This window comes from Macaca thibetana, chromosome 15 (assembly GCF_024542745.1).
Source record: "Macaca thibetana thibetana isolate TM-01 chromosome 15, ASM2454274v1, whole genome shotgun sequence".
NCBI lineage: Eukaryota > Metazoa > Chordata > Mammalia > Primates > Cercopithecidae > Macaca > Macaca thibetana.
The window spans coordinates 66,068,044-66,089,573 of NC_065592.1; the positions used below are offsets into that span (position 1 = coordinate 66,068,044).

Below are 21,530 nucleotides of genomic sequence, written 5' to 3' on the forward strand. Positions count from 1 at the left end.
AGGGCGGCAAGGAATGTTTCATTCACTCATCCATTCATTCAAGAAATACTTATTGAGTTGGATTTTTTGTTTGTTTGTTTGCTTTTACCAGGACTGGGCACTGGGATTCTAAACTAAATGAAATATTAAATAAGTCACAAATGTATGTATAATTATAAACAGAGACAAGTGCTCTAAAGGACAGTGTGACTCTTTAGAAGAGGGTGTAAAAGAGGGAACTGATCCACATGATGGAAACTGAGGTTTCCCTGAGCAACTCTCACTAGATGTCTCATTACTCTGTGATGAGTAATAACCTTGGCTAATGTTAGTTGATCCAGCCATCTTCTACTTGTTTTACATATATAATTTTGTGCAAGCCCGAAGAAAACACTGTGGGGGTGAAAATGTATTCTTGCCTCTTTCTGGAATAGTTTTCTTTCCTAGTCACCCACTTAGGGAAAGGCAGTGGTGTGGGATGTAGGCTAAGAAACAGGCTTCCTGGGTTTGAATCCTCACTGCCCTACTGACTTTCTGTGTGACCTCAGGCAAGTTACCTAACCTTTCTGTGCCTGTTTCCTCATCTGTGATAACAGGACTATGATAGTACCTACATATGCTGGAGAAATTTAAAGCAGACCAGTGTGACTGGTGGGAGAGTTGTGTGAGATGTGGCTAAAGAGGTAGGCAGGTTGCAGACCCTGAATTAAGCAATAATTGAGTGCCCGCTATGCAATGGGTACTATGCTGGAAGCTTTATACATGTTATTTCGACTGAGTTGCTTCTCTTCAAGGAAACACTCATTGACCAAATTATTGAATGAGTGAAATGCAATTGTGCTCTTTTAAGGAGGATTGAATACACTGCCTTCAGCCTAGGATTCTTCTTGAGAAAGGAACTGTGCCAACTGTATAGTTCTCTGATTAAGTAGTCTCTTTCCTCAGCCATTTCTAATGGCAGAGTCTCCTGGGTCGGAACAGAAGAAGTGAATGCAGTTAGTTGGAAGGCATGAGCTTCGCACTCAGAAGATTGAGGCTCAGGTCCCACTGCTGCCACGTTTCAGGCCGTGTGAGCTTGGGCCAGTCAATTCCCCTTCACAAGCATTATTTTCCACATCCAAAGAATACAATACTCAGTTGCCTTTTCAAATTGCTATGGAGATCAGGTGAAATAATGCATATGGAAACCATTTTCACAATCCAGGAGGTAGCATACAATGTTAGAGACCAGTCAGTATTCATTGAGAGTTGACTTCTGCCTGCCCGCTGTTCTGGTCAACCTACTGGACCCAAGCAAAACACCCCATTCAAGTAAGGACACCTGTTACCATGTGAGATGCCACCTCACAAAGGAGGGGAGGGGGCACAGCTGTCCTGACCACCTTCCCAGCTTTCACTGAAAAAGCTCTTTTTCTCCTTGGGCTGGGTCCTCTCTCCTGCTGCCTCCACCATTCCGGTCTTCATTCCCAAACCCTTCAGCCAGACATCAGAATTTCTCCTTGCACAGGTGCAGTTAAATAAGGCTTTACTCCTAGGAGTATTTGTCATGTAGATGGCTCACTAGAGAAAAAATATATATATATTTGCGGCATAAATGGTGCTTCTGAAATCTTCAGTATTAATTCTCCAGATCTCTGCTTCATTCTCTCTCTCTCTCTCTCTCTCTCTCACACACACACACACATGTGCACACATGCACATACATACACTCACACAATTGCCAATGACTTTCATACACAGCCTTCAACTGTAAAGCTCTGAAGGCAGGAACCACATCTTGATCACGGAATCTCCAGTGCTCAGCACAGAGCCTTACACATAATAAGGGACTAGTAAACATGTGCTAAGAAAGCGAAGGAAGGAAGGAAGGGAGGGAGGGAGGAAGAGAGGAAGGAGGGAAGGAAGGAAGGAAGGAAGGAAGGAAGGAAGGAAGGAAGGAAGGAAGGAAGGAAGGAAGGAAAGAAAAGGAAAGGAAGGGAAGGGAAGGGAAAGGAAAGGAAAGGAAAGGCAACGCAAAAGGCAAGGCAAAAGGCAAGGCAAGGCAAGGCAAAAGGCAAGGCAAGGCAAGGCAAGGCAAGGCAAGCCAAGCCAAGAGTGTTTCCAGTTGTGCATGGTTGCAGACAGTTCTTAGACTAGCTACTGTAGCCACTATTTCCAAGTATCTCTCCTCGAGCCAAGAAGCCCATCACACTCCCTGTAATTTGGAACTTCCAGACACCCAAATTTCTTCTAAAGTTTATGCCCCAACTCTCTGTACATCAATGATTTGCATCCTGAGCTGGTCCAAGCTATTTCTCTTCATGTGATGTTGTTCTTGAGTGTATCTCAAGGTGGTTTTGTCCTATTTTGTCTATTTTATTCAAAGATGAGTTATATCCACTTTTCTTTCAGCTGCAGCTTAGTGTTCTGCTAGTCTTTGTTCTCACTGATTGTCCACACTACCCAGTAGGACAGTTGGAATCACTCCAGAGATATTTGCTGGTAAACTTTTCTGATCACGCTTGTATTGGCTCAAACCAAATGTGAGATTCACACAAACCCTTGTCTGTTTCTGTCATATTACAACTCTTGGAGAATTAAGACATTTGGGAAGAGTTCCATAGCTTCTCCTGACCTTCCAAGGAGGCACCAAGGTAGAAAGAGCACAAACTTTGGACACAAAATAATCTGGATTTAAGTCCTATCCCTGCTGCTTTCAGGCAAGATCATTTCTTCCTCTGAGCCTTAGTTTGCTTACTCATAAAATGAGCATAATAGCTCTCCTTTTTGTCTGAGACTCTTTTAGTTGCAAGTGACATTAACCCAATTCAAATGGGCTTAATCCAAAAACAAAGTGGGAAATCCTTGACAGTCTGTCCGGCTTCAGGCAAGTTTAGATCCAGGAGTTCAGACAATCTTTGAAATTTCTGGTACTTCCTCCATCTCTGAATTTGACTTTTCTCTATATGTTACTTCATCTTGAGGCTGCCTGTCAGCAGGTGGCAGTAGAAATGACATGACAAGTCCTTTACTCAGCCAATCGAAAGAAAAAGACCCTCACTCTTCCTGCAAGCATTGTTCATAGAGGAAATCTCTGTCCAGCCTGGATCAGATACCCACCTCTGTGGCCAGGTAGTTGGAACTTGGTTATGGACAGCTCTCCAGGGATAAAGCATGTGTACAGTGATAGTTACCCCATGGAAAGCATCCTGGAAGATGAATCAGGCTTATTACAGAATTCCTTCAATGGGTCCTTATAAGGCAATTTGTAAAGTGCCTCATTTGCTATGAGATGGCATTTGGAAAGGGTCTTAAACAATGATGAACACATTATGTTTGGCTTTAGTTCCTTTCCTCCCTTCCCCTACTTCCTTCCTAAAATCAGAGAATCTCAACTATAGGACCCAAAATGAACCATAATTAAGCCACTCTCTAGGACATGACCTCCTAGACACTGATGAACTGCCATTTAGGCAGAGCCACCAAGACTGCCTTGGACAAAATGATTTGAACACTAAGGCACTGCCTGTAATAACTTTTATTTACACATATGAGCCCCCTTGACACCGGTCCCATGTTCACCTTATATGGTATTACCAAAAAAAAAATTGTAACTGGGTGACACTGATAAAATGTAGTAAGTGTAAAATAATCCTGAACAAAGTAACATCTGACAACATTGATGCCTTCTTACAGGATAAAAAACCAAAAACCTAGATACCTGGAATATGACTTAAGATCCTCAAATTATCTTTCTATAGAAATTGGCATTCTATTCAAGTAGTACAGCCTGGACTCACAGGCAGGTTCTCGTGACTTTGTGAGTACTTTGTAACTTACGAAAATATTAAGTAGTAGATCTGAATGTGTGAAACATTGGTTTGTTCCTAAAAGACTACAATGAACTAAGTCTTTCTGATTTGGTGACCATGCCAATTTGTAGAAAAAGAAATATACAGACTCATTATTAGTGTGACTAAGCAGGAAGTGTAGACCATTTCATAATCACAGAAAACAAATGAAAATGCAATGGCTGATGCTTTATTTCCGAAGTGTCTAATAAAGTCCATGCCAGTGTTTATTGGCTAAGAGGATAATTTTTGGGAAGAGATCTGGCTCTGAGAGGGGAAGTCCTAAGTGTTTCTGTTTGACATTTTCTTTGCTGGGCAGCAGCAAATGCCATAGGAATTGTGGGGGTACCTTGCTTATTAAGGAACAGGGAAATGACTTAATTGGACTATGAAATGCAAGGTGTGAAGATTTAACAATGTAATGACAACTAAGATGGTGCAAAGAAAAGAGATAGGAGCTCACAGATGCTGAAGATGAGGTTCTTGTAGGTTCACTTCTGCTGAAGGCAACCAAAGCCACCCAAATTAAATACAGGTTGAACATCCTCAATCTGAAAATCTGAAATCCAAAATGCTCCAAAATCTGAAATTTGGAAAATTCCACACCTGGCCTCATGTGATGAGTTTCAGTCCAAATGTAGGTACACAACACAGTTTATTCAGCGTCTCCAAGGGAAAAATAAAATTACCTTCAGGTTATGTGGATAAGGTATATATAAACCGTAAATGAATTTCAAATTTAGATATGGGTTCCATCCCCAAGATATCTCACTATAGACATGCAAATATGCCAAAATCCAAAGATAAAAGTAAAAAATTTGAAGCACTTCTGGTTTTAAACATTTCAGATAAGGGATACTCAACATGTAAGAGTAAAAATAGATTGTATTTATTGAGTGCTTACTGCTTGCCAAGCCCTGAACTAAGCACTTTAGACATAGAGTCTCATTTAAATCTCACAACAGCCCTATGAGGTTGCTTTTATTATTCCCATTTTACAAGTGAAGAGATGAAGACTTAGAAAGTTGAAGTAACTTTCCCAACATTCTACATCTAGTAATTGGAAGATGTGGAACATAAACCTAGGTAGTTGATCCTAGAACCTTAGTCACTAAACCATAATTTCTGGATTAGAGCAGAATAGATTTAAGATAGTCTGTGAGAAAATTAAATACTGGGGAATATACCAATAGTGGAATTTTCCATTTTTCTTGGTTTTTCTTTAAATATAGTTCTGGTCTAGAAAGAGGCTTTTCTTGTACACTAAGCTTCTATTGCCTCCCATCTGTGTTTTTAACAAAGGTAATTAGGGTCATCTTGGTTCAAGCAGACCTTCTTATTTTTAATTACACTGCACCTGGAAACCTGAAAGAATGTACAGATTCACCGTATCTCCCAGCCGATGCTTGAAACGATTGGCATTGCCCTCAAAGGACAAGAAGTCTTTAGTGAAGAATTCGGGAAATTAGGCCTTGGACCAGTCCACATAGTCCAGCAGTTAAAATTGCTCTGTAACTCTGTCTCTCAGACAAAAAAAAAAAAAAAAGTTTATTTCTCTTCTCTTCAATCTATTGCTGCTGTGGTGATGACAAAAGCACGGAGTAGCTCTGCTGTTCCTAAAATCCCCATAGATATGTTGGAATGTGTGAGATCAGCTTGACTTGTCCTTTACCTTGACCTCAGCCTGCTCTCCTGGACTCTTTCAGAACACGGGTGTGGAAGATTTGCTCTGGGATTTATTTCTGAGAAGCTTCAGGTGAGGTCTACGTGTAAGGGTGACCTTCCTCAGACAGCCGATCCTCTCCTCCAGATTTTACTTCAAAGGAAGAGGAATGTAAACAGGAACGCTGTGAATAGAGAAAGGACCAAGTAGCAGATCATTTTGCCTATATCTCCAAAGACGTTGAAAGGTACTACATCAGTGCCACCAGAAATTTTTAAACATGTTTTTCCAATTAAAGATATAAGAACATATTTGGAATAAGTGGAGTAAATGGCTTGTCAAAAATTTGACAGCCACAGCCAGAATTTGAAAAGAGAAAACTAAAGCACAAGAGTACTGCAGTTGTGACGATTTTAAGGAAGATTCTGTGAGTTAATGAGTGTAGTGAGTGGGGAAAGGCCCAGAGGGGATGTGTTTTGGATAGGATGGAGACCTAGGCAATTGAGAGTGGCCAGTCTGAAGGACTTCAGAGGTACAAACATGCAGGAGAAGCAAGGAGAGTGCCTGTTCTGCAATAAGTTTTTATGCCTAGGAGAAAGAGCCCTGGTACATTTACTAATGTAAAATCACTGGGTGGGAAGGAGCAGGCATGTTGAGCGCCTCTTTCAGAAATAAAAGCAGAAGCGGAAGTCTCAGTCATAAGAGAAGGAGTCAGAACCATGGAACTACACTCTATGACAACTGCTCTGCCAGGTTTGTGGCAATCCATGTTGATAACATCCTTCATGCAAGAAGAATCTGATCTCCTGTATCTGCCAAAAAGAAAAGAGGCCTCAGGAAGCCAGTCCAGGCTAAGAAGGACCTCCCGATACAGTAGCATTTAAAAGACCCTTTAACGGATCTACAGTGCAGGTGGAAAATAGAAAGGTCGTGTTTGTGTCTTTGACATGTATATAGTACATAGAGAGCCAAAAGGGGAAATAAGAAATCTGACAATGAGCCCAGAGAACATTTGAGGGATTCAAAGTTTCGTAATAGTAACTTTGAAACTGTTGAGTCAAATATAAGACTGCTGTTTATTATCCGGATACAAACTCCTTACATGAGGGAAGAAATGTTTGTTGTTCTTGTTGTTTTTAGTTTTTGCTGAATTTAAACCATAGGCAAATGGACAAATACCATTTGCCTAATGAGTGGAGGACTGAAAATGTGAATTCCACTCCAACATCCCACCAGGAACTCCTAAAATAAAAGACAAACCCGAAAACCCCCTCGTCTAAGAATATGTCTCATGTATCAGCCAAACTCTAAACCTTTCAGAAGAAGAGATACGTTTCCAGTTATGCTCAGGGATGGTGCCTTTAATTGATGTGAAACCTGATCTAACTTAAAAGAACTGATCTGCTTCAAAGGAAAAGCTAGTCCTCTCTGATTCTGCCACTTCCATTAATAAGAAATAAATAATAATTGTTTTGCTGCAAAAGACCTTCCCCAGATTGTGAAATAACCTTTACCTATGAGGAGAGGAAGAAGGAGGGAGGAAGGAAAATAACCTCACATGGAGATTAAAGAAAGTCTTTCATATTTTGTAATTTGTGCCAGACATACTAAAGTACATTCTGGTCCTGGGAAAGGTCCATTCAGCCATGATTCCCTTCAAGATTCAATATTCATGCAAGAAACAGTTAATGGACACCTACATTGAGTGGGGTAGGAGCACAAGGTATCTGTTCTTGGCATTGAACAGATGAAGCAGTTATGACATCCTTGCTCTCAAGATGTTTATTTCGTAATCTAATAAAGTCTTGAAATAAATTATTTAAGCATCAAGGTGATGCTATTATGGGAGAACTTAACAGTGGAATACATTCAGGAGTTTTCCTCTTTTAAAAGATCTAATGATAGAGTTACAGAGAAAAATGCTTTTTCCTTTCTAACAATCTGTGAAATCACATTTAGCACGCAAAAAAAAAAAAAAAAAAAAAAAAGCTTCTGCCTCAATTACCAGTGCTTATTCCTGGTAATTCAAAAACTCAGAATTTATAACTGCTAGCCACTCATATCATGTGGTGTGACATTTTATATCAAAATTATGATAATATCTCCTGAACATGGTAGGAAAGTATACGCTCTAAGAATGGGAGCCAGGCCAAATATGGCCTTAACAAACATGGGTCCTGGGAGGCCCTCCACTCCTGCCTTGTGAACATCTGTGTTGTAACAAAAGAGAGAGAGCACTGCCTTAGAGTAAGCAGAACTGAGCGAGTTCAAACCTGAGCTCTACCCTTGAGCAGCAATGGTAATCACTGCTACCGTTTAGAACACAGCATCATGGGCTAAAGCCTTATTGAAATGTGAACAAAACCCAGTGAGGCTTATTCATCATTGCTCATCAAACAGTAGGAATATAAAGTTCAGAGAGGTTAGTTTACCCAGCTAGGTATCAGATTCGGGATTTCAATTCAGAACTGACCAGGTTCAAAGCTCTTCCACAGTGGACACACCCCCTTTCACATCATGGCCCTTAGCCTCTTTACTTATTAAAGGGACTTAGCAAGGCCTCCCTGATATGGTTTGGGTCTGTGTTCTCCCCCCAAATCTAATGTTCAGTTGTAATCCCCAATGATGGAGGTGGGGCCTGGTGGGAGGTGATTGTATCATAGGGGGAGGTGTGGAAAAAAGTCATGTACCAGGACAACTACAACCATGAAGGTGGATCCTTCATGAATGGGTTAGCCCCAGCCCTTTGGTGATATTCTCCTGATAGAGTTCTCATGAGATCTGGTCGTTTAAAAGTACGTGGCACCTTCCCTTCCCCTCTCTCTGTTCCTCCTGCTCTGGCCGTGTGAAGTGTTGCTTCCCCTTTGCCTTCCACCATGACTGTAAGTTTTCCTGAGGCCTCCCCAGAAGCAGAGCAGATGCCAGCATCATTCTTCCTGTATAACTGCAGAACTGTGAGCCAATTAAACATCTTTTCTTTATAAATTACCCAGTCTCAGGTATTTCTTCATAGCAGCGTGAGAATGGACTCATACCCTCCCTCCCAGCATTGTCAGGGAAGAATAACTTAAATGTGGTAACAAACTTGAAAAAGATGTATAGACTGTGAGGTGCCAATGCGTGAGATTCTGAGACACCATGCAATGAATGAGCAATTCATAGAACATGAATTCAGATTATATTTATCCCTTCATCATCATGATTTTGATATTTTGGGCCTCCTTCATGAAAAAAATGGATATAGATTTTGTAGGGCAAATAGAAGCCACATCTCATCGTTATTTTGGAATTTAAGAAAAAAATTGGCAGGTAGAGGCTTTGAATTTATAATTAAACTTCTGTGTCAAGAAGGTAGAAAAAACTCAATAGATAAGAAGTAATTTCCACAAGGTAAGGAGAAACTTCTAGATCATCCTACTTCAAAATAAAGAAAGCTATGAGTGTCTTGAGAATGCCACAATGCAATTAACAGGATGTGGATTTTGAGAGGGCTCCCACCCATCATTGATGCTGCTTCAGGCCAGGCCCCTGACTTTTTCTCAGCCCTATCTTCTACTGTCTGTCTTGCCCACATTCTCTGCCCCAGAATGGCTGTAGTTGTCCTGGTGCCTGATTTTTTTTCCACACTTCCTGACATTTTGCATTTTGTTCCCACTTCCTGAAATTTCTTCTTGCCCTTATTCATCCTATTTATCCTCAGTTTATATGTTCCCTTGTACCTTCAACATCTAGTTCAAATCTGTTTCTTGATTTTTTTAGATCCGTCAAAACTCTATCCGCACTCTTTCAATACTGATAGCTAACACAGAGTGCTTACTATGTGCATATATGGTTCTCAGAGCTTTACATGCACTCAATCCTTTAATCTTCACCACAGAGATATAAACTATTGTTGAGGAAATTGAGATGAAAAGAAGTTAAGTAATTGTCCAAAATTACACCCTTGGTAAGTGGGAAAGCCAGGATTTAAAACCACATGGACTAGCTTCTCTACATAGTGTTCCCTTGAATGAAAGTAACACAATTATTTATTCTTTAGTCAATGAACATGTGGGATGTTTCCAGTTTTTGCTATTACTGCTAAACTTGCTATGAACATTCTTTGCACTGGAGATTTTCTCCAGGGTATAAAACTAGGGTTACAAAATATACATCTAGAGTATTGTGAATGATAATCTCAAATGACTTTCCAAAGTATTGGTATATGTTCTGAGCAGAAGCGTAAAGGAGCCTATATTTTTGCCCATGCGTGGTAGTGTTGGATAGTAAGATGGTATCTCATTGATATCTCAATGTGCATTTCCTTAAATGCTGATGAAATTGAGATTCTTTTCCTATGTATATTCAACATTCACATCGTCTCTGCTGTGAAATGCTTGTTCATGTTTTCTACCCATTTTTCTACTAAGCTGTCTTTTTTTTTATTGAGTTGCAGAACTCTTTACGTAGTCTGAATACTAAGCCTTTGTCAACTGTAAGTGTTACAATGTCTTCTTCCATATTTTGGCATCTTTTCACTTCTTCATAGTATCTTTTGACAATCAGAAGCTCTTTAATTTAACATAATCAAATGTATTAATCTTTTCCTTTATGGCTAGTACATTTGAGGTCATATTAAAGAAATGTTTTCCTACTTTGAGGTTAGAAAGGTATTTTCTCATATTTTTTTCTAGAATTTCTATAGTTTTGCCTTTAACGTTTAAGTTCAGAATCTACTTGGATTTGATTTTTTATATGGGTATGTCCAACTAGATAATCAGTTGTTCCAGAACTAACAAAAGTTCTTCCTTTCTCTATCAATCAAAACACTTCAATTCATATGAAATGCAAATTATTCACTCATTAGGTTGTTAAATTTTGATAACACATCAAATGTTTGTAAAATTTGGGGTCAATAGTTATTGTTGGCAGAAGAGTAAATTAGCATAATTTTAGTGGTGAACAATTTGGCAATTTATCAGAATTACAAATGACCCATTTCTACTTCTAGGAATTTAGCCTATAGATGCAATCTCAAATATGTCCAGAGACTTACTTACAAAGATATTCATTTTAGCGTTGTTTGAGCATTCACTGAAGCAAAACCACCTAAATTGAAAACCACCTGAATATTCATCAATGAGGTAAGATAAACTATGGTACATATTACGGAGCTGTTTAGAAAGGATAGGACAGTATTATATCCACTAAGATGGAATGTTCTGTAAGATATAAAGATAGAAATATATTTAATACATATGTGGAAAATATGTGTATAGATATGTAAAATGTATTTCATAAAATATAAAAGCAAACTACCAAAAATTGGGTGTGGCATACTATTATTTTTATAAATGTGATTTATTTTTGCAGACTATCTCTGAAAATGTACACAAAAAATTTGAATAGTGATTGTCCCCATAGAGGAGAACCAGGAGGCTAGTGCCCTGGAAGGAGACTCTCTTCCTCTTAATGTCCTTCTTTTGTGTAGCTTCATTTTTTTTAACACATGCATGCATTACCTATAGCTTGTTTTCATCTTAGTTAAATGAAAAAAATAAATGAGTGAATACAAAGATAGACAATTTGTGGTCTCCACATTCAAGGAGTTTATAGTTTAAAAGGTACAAAGAAAGGCACACAAATAGCCATAAGATAAGATGGCACGTGATAGGGAAGGTTTCCAAGAGAGGAAAAATATCTTCTTGCTGGACTTCTACATGAACTACATGTTTTTTTTAGTTTCTGTCCAGTATTATGCTTAGATAAACTTAAATCCACCATCAATCTGTTATATTTCCTCATTATTATGAACATTTACATGAAACTAGTTTTGCCTATAACCCTTTTCAGTCCATTCCCAAGGAAAAAATGCCTGGGTTTTAAAAATTTTTTTGTGAAGATGTGGTCTCATACATAGATCTTCTACAATTCAGATCTTGAAGAGAAAGAGGCAATTCCTCACTTATCTAGGGTACCAAATGGAGTATTCTCACCGCTGGGGGAAAGATGAACATTTACGGAACATTTACGGAACATTTTTGGAATGTCAGACTTTGGGCTAGGGCTTAAATAGTGTTATCTTGTTTATGCCTTACCACAATTTCAAGAGACAGCTGTTATGTCATTTTCAAATGAGGAAACTACTGTATGGTATGCTGATTGCTAGCTGCTAACAAAGCTTCTCAAACTTTCCACTGGAGACAGAGAACAGAGAAAGCATATCCAATCTGAGAGATACAGTCAAAAGCAGCCTACCATAAGCTCCTTTTTTTAAAGTTTCAGGTTTCATCTTTGATATTCACTCAAATCATGTATACATTGTGTATTCATCTTTGCTTTAATGTATTCATTGTGTATTCATCTTTGCTTTAATAAAAATAGTAATGTTGTCCCATAGACCAGCAGTTAGAATCATTACTCAAGGAAGGTTGAGGCTGTGTAGCCTCTGAGTACGTAGCCCTTGCTTCACACCACACACACCACCTAGAGGTTCACGTTCCCCAGCCAGGGCCTGGGGAAACTAGTTATGCTTGCTTCCCAGACTCCACTGATCAAAGCAGCCAGCATAGGGTGGCATGAAAATTATAAGCTAACATTTCTGAACACATTTCTGAATAACCCAGCATACTATTTTACAAAGCAGATTTGTGGTGCCCATCCCAGGCATAATTGAACCAGAATCTGGGGATGATGACTGGGAACCTCCACTTTTAACAAACTTTTCAGGTGATTTTCTTTTTTTTGGGACAGGGTCTTGCTCTGTTGTCCAGATTGAAATTCAGTGGCATGATCATGGTTCACTGAAGCCTTGACCTCCTGGGCTAAAGCGATCCTCCCACTGCAGCCTCTTGAGTAGTTAGGACTACAGGCTTGGGCCACTATGCCTGGCTAATTTTTAATTTTGTGTAAGGATGTAGTCTCACTATGTTGCCCAATTTGGTCTCAAACTCGCGGACTCAAGCAGTCCTCCCAAAGAGTGGGGATTACAGACATGAGCCACCGCGCCCGACCTAGGTGATTCTTTTGTATTCTTTCAGATACATATAAGTTTTCCTGAACCTACTGCTCCTTTCTGAACCTATCTGGAAATCTAAAAGCCCCAAAGGCTGGCCTGTGTCATGTTCTCTAGACTGCCTCTGACCTCAGAACAAGAGGCTTCTGACCTAACCCATATCATGGGAGCTGAGTCTCCTCTAACCCTGCCGTCCTATGCCTGCCCATGCCCTGACTGAAATCCTTCGTCCTCTGTCTGGAGCATGTACTGACATAGCTGAAGAGGTTGTCTGTAAATTCAAAAGGAAGATATTTTTGTCTGAAGGTTTGAAAGAACTAATGATTAGCTTGGAAAGTCATGATGCTGGCTGCTGTGTTAGCTGTGGGAGGTATGTGGGGTGTAGAAAGAAGGAAGGAAGAAATCTAGTTTCCTTTTTAATCACATCCCTGATGGATTTGAGCAAGGTACTCAAGTTCTTTGATTTTCTGTTTTCGGTTGAAATCACCCAGTTGTCATCTCTCTTTGAGAATTTGCTTAGGAGTTTGAGGGTGGGGTCAGGGAAGACCCTGGGCATCGAGCACTATGGCCACTTAAGTCGGCAGGGGCCTAACTACCTGTGCTCCACAAGCTTGAGTGTGCTACTAGTTTGCTTCCCAAAAGACCTTAAATTCTAATGGATAATTTCTTTCCATGAGATCTGAAAAGTGTTTCTCTCTGCCAGTTACATGCTTTCCCTAAATTAATTGTAAAAGGGTAACCAGGATGCAAACTGATTATTTTGTTTTATTCTGCCCTTTTGCCAATTTTGACTGAAAGGCAGCAATATAAATGTTATCTTAACCATTTGTTGTTTAAATCTATGGCATGAAGGGAAGAAAGGCAAAGGTAAAGATGGTTTTTGTGTGTGCTCAAAGCTTGTCTGAATCCAGGGCAAATTTTCAATATAATTACCCAAAATTGGAAGACGTCTTTCAGGCTCATTAAATCAGTTTGTTTTTATCCAGACAAAGCCTTCCTTGATATCCAAGCATGTAAAATGTTGATGGTTGGAGAGTGAAAAAAAGAAAAGAAAAAAGCGTCTGGATAACCTGACACAAAAATTAAGATACACCATGTTTTAATTCATAGGTAAATCAATCCAGATTGGAATATCTGCTTTCATCCCCTATGTAAGTCCATTTCTAAAATTAGTTTTATCATTATTATAATTTTAAAATAATAGATGTTCAATGTAGAAAACAATAAAATATAGAAAAGGGTAATGAAGTAAGTACCAATTTCCTATTGTCCCACCATCCAGATATACCCCACCATGCTATATACCACACTGTTAATATTTTGTGGTCTGTCTTATACACACTTAACTGTGTGTGTGTGTATTTACATGCATACATACTACACACCTGCCATTGTTTTGAACATGGAAGGCATCACCTGGGGAAGGCCTGCTATCTAACCAAATTCCTTCTAATCAGGGCCAGCAAGGTATATGAGAATAGGTGTAACAACAGCTCTTCCCCCTACCAGTCATTAAAACTGATTGCACCAAGTTTGTCAGCTACTTCCTTTTGCTTTTTGCTCAATCCCTAGGCACATTTCCCTCCTTACTTCATCTCTTAGCAGTTTTTAATGCAGATCACCACTCTCCCCTTCTAGAACAGTCTCTCGCCTTGATTCCATGACAATGAATCCTCCTGGACTTTCTCCTGCCTCCTGGCCATGTCTCTGTTGATGACATGGAATATCTAGTCTCCACCTCCTAATAATTCAAAAGATGGCTACTCTTGAGGGTTCTGTCCTAGAATCTTCCCTCTCCCTACTCTCCAGACATTTGGTTTTCCTAAGGAGCTATGTCATCTCTAATCTCCAAACCTTCTTTCTATATTCTTCTTATTTCTAGATCACATTCCCCACTCTATCCCTGTTCATACACACTTGACCAAGAGAACTTTTACTTATCTTTCAGATGTCAGTTTAGACATGACTGCATTTGGAAAGCCTTTGTTGACACCTGAGGTCAGTGTCAGTGTGTGTCCTGTATGTGTCCGTAAGACTATTTTTTTCCTTCCTCTACTTACAGCACTATTTTATATGTATCTGTTTATTTGTCTATATGTCCCATTTCATTGAAAGGACAGGGACTGTGTGTGTGTTGTTGGGGTGGGGGTTTGTGTTTTGTATTTGAGATAGAGTCTCACTCTGTCACCCAGGCTGGAGTGCAGTGACATGATCTCAGCTCACTACAACCTCTGCCTCCAGGGTTCAAGTGACTCTCCTGCCTCAACTTCCTAAGTAGCTGGGACTACAGGTGCCCACTACAACACCCAACTAACTTTTGCATTTTTAGTAGAGGTTGGGTTTCAGCATGTTAGCCAAGCTGGTCTCAAACTCCTGACCTCAGATGATCAACCTACTTCGGCCTCTCAAAGCGCTGGGATTACAGGCATGAGCCACCGTGCCCAGCCAGGGATTGTGTTTTATTAGTCATCACTACATCCCAGATCCTAGCAGTGTCTGGAATTTAGTAGACTCATAATGTTTATTGAGTAGGTAGATGTCAACACAACTACTAACACCATTCTTTGTAGTGTATTGTATAGTTCAATCAGTGAAGACTGATACATCATCTTATATCAGCTACATTCCTTCATCTTATGACAAACATAAACATGATTTTAAAAGTTGAATATCTTGTCGGAGGACAAAATCAGGTAAATTGCCCTTTATCTGCAATTTGGGGTTTAGATCAAATATAAATGAGGGGCTTTCAACCCAAGAACTACCTATGGAATAAATTTGTAATATCCCTTCCCTAGAGCTCTTTGACTATTGGAGAAGATGTCATGAGGTTTCTGTTATGGACTGAATTGCATCCCCTCCAAATTCATTTGTTGATGCTCTAATCCCCAGTGTGACTATATCTGGGGATAGGGTCAAATACCTATTTGGGAGGTAATTAAGGTTAAATAAGATCCTAAGAGCAGGATTCTAATTCGAAAGAACTGAGGTTGTATAAGAGGAAGGAATCTCTCTCTCTCTCTCTCTCTCTGTCATGTGATGACAGCAGGAAGGTGGCTGTCTGTAATTCAGGGAAAGAGCCTTCACCAGAACCTGACTAAGTTGCCACCCTGATTTGGACTTCCAGTCTCTAGAACTTTGAAAAAAATATATTTCTGTTGTTTAAGCCCCTTAGCCTATGGTATTTTGTTATAGCAACTTGAGCTGACTAATACAGCCTCCATGCAGACACAGGCTCCCAGAGACTTAATCTATCTTGTTAACCATTAATCCCCTACTTTGAATGGAGTCTGGCATATTGCACATGGTCAATAATTATCTATTACATTAATGAATTTTCAAGAATCATTGTTCTGAGGCTGGAGGTGAAACATGATGGAAAGCAAATGGCCATCCAGGATGCTAGTAGCTGTAATTTATAGTTACTTGAATTCACACATACCTATGTTTGTATTGCTGTATTTATTTATTTCCCTGATGCATTTATAAATTCTTAATTTTGTTTCTCCTGAAAAATGTTCTAGTTACTTACAAAAACACATATTTTGCAGTAGAGTAATAAAGGTAATAAAGAAGTAGATGAGAAAATTGGGTATAAGGGCAAGATAAATCCACAAGTAAAGTTAGCATACAAGGATATATGCCATAAAACTCTGTATCATTTGGCTCTGAACCTACTAGAATCCGAAGCAAAGAGTTAAATCTATTCAGTTATAACATTTGGGGTATCTGTAAGATAAAAGCAAGCCAGCTGCCAAAGAGCTAGAAGGTGAATGCTGCTACTCAGGGCAGGGATTTGGTCTGTTTAGTTCACTGCTCTATATCTAGTGCCCCAGAACAGTGCTCAGCAAAAACTGAGTAAGTTACATTTTTTAAGTGAATTAATAAATATAGTGTTTTCCTAAGTTTAGGCACAGGAGGATCTTCCAAAAAGGAGAAACTATGTAATAAAGTAGGTAACATCCTCAAGACATCCCTATGATCAACAAACTCTTTAATTCCCTAGAGCTGTTTTCTTTTCACACTTCAATATAAACTGTTGGTGTGAAATATAATTCAACAAAATTAAATTTTATAATATCAGTTCTTTATAATTCAACAAAATTAAATTTTATAATATCAGTTCTTTAAGTTCATCAGTTGTAGCTTCCTGATGATCTGCTTTGTGCCAAGAATAAAATGTGTTTTCAGGCAAGTGTTCCGTGAAGAAACATTGAAGCTTATTTCTCATAACATTTGATAAAAAATAGGCAGCAGAGTCTTAAATAATATTCTTCAGCAAAGAATCAATGTGCACCTGTGCATTATTGTTGAGGAAGGATAGCCACGTGCTTTGACAATCAAATGTCTGTAAGGAAAGATAGTGCTACTCTTAGATATTCTTTTTTTTTTTTTTTTTTGAGACAGAGTCTTGCTCTGTAGCGCGGGCTGGAGTGCAGTGGCCGGATCTCAGCTCACTGCAAGCTCCGCCTCCCGGGTTTGCGCCATTCTCCTGCCTCAGCCTCCTGAGTAGCTGGGACTACAGGCGCCCGCCACCTCGCCCGGCTAGTTTTTTTTTTTTGTATTTTTAGTAGAGACGGGGTTTCACCGTGTTAGCCAGGATGGTCTCGATCTCCTGACCTCGTGATCCGCCCGTCTCGGCCTCCCAAAGTGCTGGGATTACAGGCTTGAGCCACCGCGCCCGGCCTACTCTTAGATATTCTTATTGCTAACACTCATTGGGTAACTTCCATGTGCCGGGTACTGGGCTAAGAATTTCCTTTAATCCCAAGTGGCAGGTATTCTCATTAACCTAACATTTTACCAAAGCTTAGTGGGGTTAAATAATGAAAATCACAGAACTAGTAGTGTAAGAGGCAAGATTTAACTCAGGATGTCTGATCCCAAAGCCTGACCTCTTGACCGATATTAATGCCTTTGTAAAAAGTAAGGAAGCGTCTTGAGATGTGCCAGAGTTAATAACCTTTGTTTTTCTCCTCCCCATCAAGCATAAACACACATATCCAGTATTCTCTATATGCAAAGATATGCTTTTCCACAAAACTGCATTCTGAACTTTATTCTATATATCCTGGTAGCAATGAAATAAGTGATGTGGTAACAATAGAATGTAATCATGTTCACATCTTACCAATTTCCCAAATGTACCTTGTTAAATTTTTAAATAATTTTAGTCACAAACTAAAATTGAGTCTTTCTTTTAGAAATGTAACAATTCTTTCTGTTAGAAACATACAATTCTGCTTCTTTTCGAACAGCCTAAGCAGGAGGTTATGATTCAGTTCATAGCCCAGTTCCAGAAGGGCCATTTTCCTGTGTCTTTTCCTTGAGTAAATAATGCACAAGATGATCATTGTCTGGGTGCAGTATCATAATGGGTTTTATTTTTATTTGAATTTTCATTTATTGATTTTGTTTCTCTTCCACATGAATAATGCATCCTTTCAGAAGGCATCCAAATTCGCATTATTTGGCACACCCAATAAAAAGTCCTTTATTCTGAGCAGTTACAAATACAAATTATGTAGTCAATGTGTTTTTAAACTGTTTAAATATGTATTTAGATGCTAAACTGAGGCGTTATTAGAGAGGTTTGTATAGCAAGTGGCATACAGGTTTACATTGTCCAAATATCTGCTCATCCTAATAAAATAACATTAAATGAGACTGTTGTGGTTCATTTGGGAGAAACAGCATATTTAAATATTGATATAAACAGCATCCTTGTAATCATTAGCAGGGGCTGTAACTGTTAAGGTAAACAATGCAGCCCCTTCAGTGCTTTGCACAGATTGACATACTTGAGGAATGCAGTGTATCACTTGTCGTAAGAATTCTTTACTTACGTTCTATGTGATCAAAAGATAACTTAAATAATATCTAAACTGTTCGCCCCTGATTCATCTTCCTAAGAACATGGTGAGGGGGTGAGGGGTTCTGCAAATGGAGACTGGTGAAGGAAGCTGGCGGTACTCCAGAGAGGGAGATACATGGCTGAGGAGGAAGGGACTTAACACTATATCCCCTCTTGCCCCAGGGCCATTAGAATGGGTTTAGGACAGATACATGATGATTTTATGCCTAGCTATGCCCTTGGTCAAGGCACTGTATCTGGCAGGGATTTGTTTGAAAGGAGAAAAACAGAGGAGCTTCTTTTGATACAGACAAAGAAGTTTAACAGAGGTGGGATATGTGAACTAAGAAAAATAATTTGTTCAGCTCAGTGACCAAAACCTTGTTTTTGGGAGAAAGAAGTGATCTCCTAGAACATGGCATTTCAGGAAGGTCTGGTGGTGGTCTTTTGGGGTTGGGGAGAGCATTGTCTCAGTATTCCAACCCTTAGTTAGAAGATGAGGGTAAGAGTCATTGAAGGTAAATAACTTCCAAGGTCTTCGGAGGTCATTTAGTCTGGCCAATAACTGGAAGAGGACCAAAGGTAAAAATGGTACCAATGCAGGGAATGGAGTGAGGGGAGAGACTATGTCATAACTTGGGAAAGAGAGGAAAGAACCTGCATAGCAGCAGGTGTTGGGGAAAAAGCATGATTTCTACCTTGGGTGAGTCTCTTTGACAGATCATAGGGCCTGACAGGTCTCAGGTTCCTTCCTGCCCAGTTCTAACATTCTATGTGTTAGCAAGTTTAACTTTCCAGGTAGTAATATCCAGAGAGAACTAGTGAATGGAACCAGGAGTGGCCATAGAGATGGGGAAACACTTAATTTGCAGGTGGTCAGGCAAATCTTGGGACCTTGGGAAATCAGTCAACAGAGGAGAAGTTCTAAAGGGATGAAAGAAATCCAAAGTCAACAGGACTAAAGAGAAAGGCCGAAAGCTTATTTTCTTAATGATCATTTCCCTTTTCATCCAGAGAGTGTGAGTCACTCTTGTCTTGTTTTGGGCTCCTCTTGAAGGAGACTCAGAGTCAAAGATTTTAATGCAAGAGGTTTTTTTGGGAGATAATCCCAGGAAACAGCAGGAGGGAAATGGGGAAGTGAGACAGGGAAGGGAAGGATGCCAACAAAGGAAGCCTTATTAAACCAGTTGCGGCTCTAGGCACCTGGAGCTCAAGAATTCTGGAGGACAGAGTAAACACACCTTGAGTTACCCTGACCGTGGAGCTGGGATGCTGAGCTACTTATTTGTATATATCAACTCAGTTTTTGACTCTTTGTCCATCAAATTAGTTATCCATGAACCCAGCCATTGGATGAGAGCAGCTTCTGGAGGAATTCACAGCCTAGCACTTCCTACTTGCTTTGCCCACTGGTCTATCATGCTCCCCATTCTAGCAAAATCCTCAGGCAGGGAGTCATGGGGTTCACAGTAAATGTCCAGGGGGTTATAAGTAGGCACCAACTGTGTCTGCTACTGTTTTTTATGTTTTAGAAATTAATTTTAAAACCTGGATCTGAAATTTTTCAACTTCTCTTGTTATGAAGTGATTTCCAGCAGGAGTGATGCAAAAGCTGCAAGGCTTTGTACTAGAGGAAGAGGATATAGTTAAAGGCATCAGGATGTCTACAAAACAGATTTATTTCCATCTCAGCAGGATGTAGCCATGTTTCTCTAAGTGTTGATTAAACTGTTCCTCCATGGTGGCTCCCTTGTTTGCCTCATTCATGTTGTTCTCATTTACCTCCTTTTGCTTTGGGAATTTGCCAGCATGGAACTTGTTTCAACGGCTACATTGATTAGGTACAAGCTTATGTTAAGCTGGAAGCCAATAAACGTTTGGCTAGAGAACTTGTGGGGCTCATTAACCCAAGACAAGGTTTAGGGCTGAAAGTACAAATAGACCCAGGAAGGCTATGATGAGTGTATAAACACTAGACACATAATGGACCGTCCTTCTCAGTGAGCGGCACTTCACTTCACTTTTGAGATTAACAACAAGGAAATCCCTCAAGTTATTTCACATAGAGTCTCTTGAGGGGAGTCTGAATATGTGGGTCTGATGTCATTGGCAAGTCTTATGCTTGCTTTGAGCTTTTGACTGGGTCAAGAAGCAGCATGGTACAGCTAAAAAGCTCAGGCCTAGGAGTCAAGAAGGGTTAGATTCAAATTCTGGGCAAGGTAATTGCCCTACGACCTGGTCAAGGTGCTGAAACTCTCATTTTCCCAAAAAAATCTGGGCAATAATTTCTACATCTCAAATTATGGGGAGAATGAAATAAATATCCCATATCCAAAGAATTAAAGAGGGCCTGGCTTATAAAATGTGCTCCAAGAAAGTTATTTCCCTACAACTTTGATTATCTCTGCATTAAAAACAAAAACAAAAACAAAAACAAAAAACTTTCTGTCTCTTTCCCCTCCTTCCTCCCCTCCTGCCTCCTTCTCCCTCTTCCTTCCTCTCTTCTTTTCTTTCTTTTTTTTCCAACCAGGGATTTTCAGTATATTCACAAAGTTGTGCAACCCATCACTGCTATCTAATTTCAGATCTCTTTCTTTTGATTTGTTGGAAATGGGTTTTGTTGGTTTGTTTCCCGTAGTGTTTACAAAGAGCTGTAAGAGAAGCTTCTTTACTAACAAAGCCTTACATTTGAAATCCACTTTGTGCTACAAACTGCCTCTCTATGTGTGAACGCACATGATCTTTACTTGGAAGGTAGGTGAGGCCTTTGTAAGACACATTTTACAGATGAAGAAAGTGAGACATGAGAGTTGACCTAAGGACAAGACATGAGTGAGGGGCAGTATCTGAGCCAGATTTCAGATCTCCTGTTTCCATTCCCCAAATAGTACTCAGTGGTAACATCTTTACCCTAGAAACTTTGCCAACATGTGCAAGGAACTGTCCTGTATATGAAGTAGGTTGTAGCTTCTAGCATTAAGTTTCAGGGCTGGGGACATGGATAGATTGTCAGAAGTGATGTGGCCAAAAGCTCTGCCATTCTCAAGCCTGTAGATTGAAGGATGGCCCTCCGTGAAACCCACAACTGTTTCTCAGAAGAAGTTTCATGTGGAAGTCTGCTAGTATGGGTTTCAGTACCATGAGGGTGTTTCCCATATAAAGAAGAAGATGATGTCACTACTACTTGCTGGTATCTACATGCTCTCCCAG

General features: G+C 39.7%; 1 long non-coding RNA gene across 1 annotated transcript; it reads left to right on the forward strand.

Annotated features, from left to right (window-relative positions):
- Positions 1–888: 888 nt before the first annotated feature.
- On the forward strand, positions 889–20,264 carry LOC126936819 (uncharacterized). Its single transcript, XR_007719582.1, has 6 exons — positions 889–1,486; positions 10,529–10,595; positions 13,577–13,617; positions 14,415–14,464; positions 15,037–15,159; positions 19,906–20,264. It is a non-coding gene; the product is annotated as an uncharacterized LOC126936819 (long non-coding RNA).
- Positions 20,265–21,530: the final 1,266 nt, after the last annotated feature.